The sequence below is a fragment of the Salvelinus sp. IW2-2015 genome, linkage group LG22, assembly GCF_002910315.2.
Source record: "Salvelinus sp. IW2-2015 linkage group LG22, ASM291031v2, whole genome shotgun sequence".
NCBI classification, from domain to species: domain Eukaryota; kingdom Metazoa; phylum Chordata; class Actinopteri; order Salmoniformes; family Salmonidae; genus Salvelinus; species Salvelinus sp. IW2-2015.
Genome location: NC_036862.1, coordinates 36,843,399 through 36,845,785, shown reverse-complemented (window position 1 = coordinate 36,845,785; position 2,387 = coordinate 36,843,399). Strand labels below are relative to the sequence as shown.

At 39.3% G+C, this 2,387-nt stretch overlaps 1 pseudogene; it reads left to right on the top strand.

Annotated features, from left to right (window-relative positions):
* The first annotated feature begins 947 nt into the window (after positions 1-947).
* LOC111982747 (olfactory receptor 52N5-like) lies at positions 948-1,879 on the top strand (annotated as a pseudogene).
* Positions 1,880-2,387: the final 508 nt, after the last annotated feature.

Sequence of the window (2,387 nt, the reverse complement as noted above, 5' to 3'; positions counted from 1 at the left end):
ATGGCAGAATTTTAAGAACTGACTTGTTGGAAAGGTGGCATCCCAATGACGGTTGCCACGTTGAAAGTCACTGAGCTTAATAGTAAGACCATTCTACTGTCAATGTTTGTCTATGGAGATTGCATGGATGTGTGCTCTATTTTATACCACCTTGTCAGCTATGGGTGTGGCTGAAATAGCCAAATCCACTAATTTGAAGGGTGTTCCACGTACGTTATATATAGTGTATCAGGATTTGATCCTTCACAGCACAAAAAAGACCAGCTAGTACCAAAAACTGTTTGTGCTGTCTATCCAAGTCCTATGTGGAGTAATTGTCACGCCAAACCAGCCATGTTGGCCTGCTTGGTGTGAAGACGGCACAAACAGATCCAGGACCAGGCTAACAAACACCTACAGAATATCATTCAAAACCTAGTTGCCAGATGGCTTCCATTAGTGGTCGCTCACACAAATATTTTAACAATTATAAATGTATAACAATTTCCTTCTCAAGAGGAGTTGTCATAAACAATCTGCCTAGCTATAAGCTCTTGAGACTATGACATGAAAATCCACATGTGACCATTTGACTTACCTCATCATTGTTGACATAAAATGAAGGATGAGATGAATGGGGAGTGTTTTAGATAAAAAGGATCTGGCGATACCTGTGGCAGGATTCATACCCTCTTCAGCAAGGTACAAGTGTGGCTTTTGAGGACTGCCTGTATACAGGTTTTCCTCTTGATGACTACCAGCTGTTAATGCTGCGGTATTCTTACTCACTCTGTCAAATGTGTTTATATAGGTATTCAAAATTCCTAGCAGCAGATTTGAAAAAAGAGGATACAAACAGCATTGTGTAGTATATCTTCATTTAAAACTTGTATTTACAATTATAACAAATGATATTTTTATTTATATTTCCTGTCCTTTTTACAGGTTTGCACTGCATTGCTAACAGGATGGACGACAACATGTCATTACCAAGCCATATCCTTCACATTCAGGGTTTCAATTGCCACAGACATTCATGTTCCAATTTTTTCTCCTTGCTGTTTGTCTATCTCGCCCTCCTTGTGCTAACATTGGAGTCCTGGTCGCCATCATCACAGAGAGAAGCTTGCACCAACCAATGTATATCCTCTTCTGTAACCTGTCTGTAAATGATCTGATTGGCAACACTGTCTTGTTGCCTCGCCTCATGGCTGACATTGTTTCAACTGAGAGGTTTATCACGTACAGCCAATGTGTTGCTCAGGCCTTTTTCAGTCACACGTTTGGATCAGCCTCCACATTGATACTGATCATTATGGCTTTTGACGATATGTGGCCATATGTTACCCATTAAGGACACGTCCATAATGACAACCAAAACTTTAGTTATGTTGTCTGTGTCTGCCTGGGGGGCTTCCCTTGTGTTAGTGTCTGTCCTCCTGGGTCTCACCATAAGGCTTTCCCGCTGCAGTTCAATCATTCAGAATGCTTATTTTGACAATGCATCATTGTTCAAGCTATCCTGTTGAGAACGTTTCAAATCAACAACATTTATGGACTCTTTTTCACTGTGCTGCTCTTTACTTCCTCAATGGGAAGCATCGCTGTCACTTATTTCAGGATTGCTGTGATTTGCTGGACAAGAAAAGCAAAGAGCTGAACAACAGAGCGTTGCAGACCTGTGCAAGCCACCTCGGTACTGTATCTCATTATGCTGTGAGTGGGTTTCTAACCATCATACTGCATCGCTTTCCCAGACTATCCATATCTGAGAAAACTGGCTTACGTTCTATTTCATGTCGTCCCTGCTAATTTGAATCCAATTATCTACGGCTTGCAAACAAAGTCAATGAAGCAGAAAATTATACAAATACTCAGCCGGAAAGTTACACACTCATAATACAGATATTTGTTTGGCACTTTGTAAATAATATTGACAGGCTTGTTGATTATCTGGTATCCCTAAAACCTAAAACAAAATGGATTAGAATTCACCACATACCATTCTTTAAAAGTATGTTTTAAGGTACATTTCAAAAATGTTCTACTCCATATTCATAATCTCCAGCACCATCCAACATCAACATATGTTAAAATGACACCTTTCTATGTTTTGTGTCAAAAAGATAGAGGAAAATAAGTGTTCTAATGAATCTAGTGTGTGTTTCGTGATTTTAACCAATTATGTGCAGGCAATGAACAGGCAATGTTTGGAGTAAATTGCAATATTTCCCTTTAAAGGTTATGTCTTGCCATTTACACATTTTGATGTTGGAGATTATGAATATGAAGTAGAAATTGTGAAATCACCCTTTAAAGGTGATGTTCTGTAAGATATAGGAAGTATGAATGAGGGAACTGTAAAGGTGACGAAGAGCACACATTGGTTAACAGGCTTTCCTGTCTGT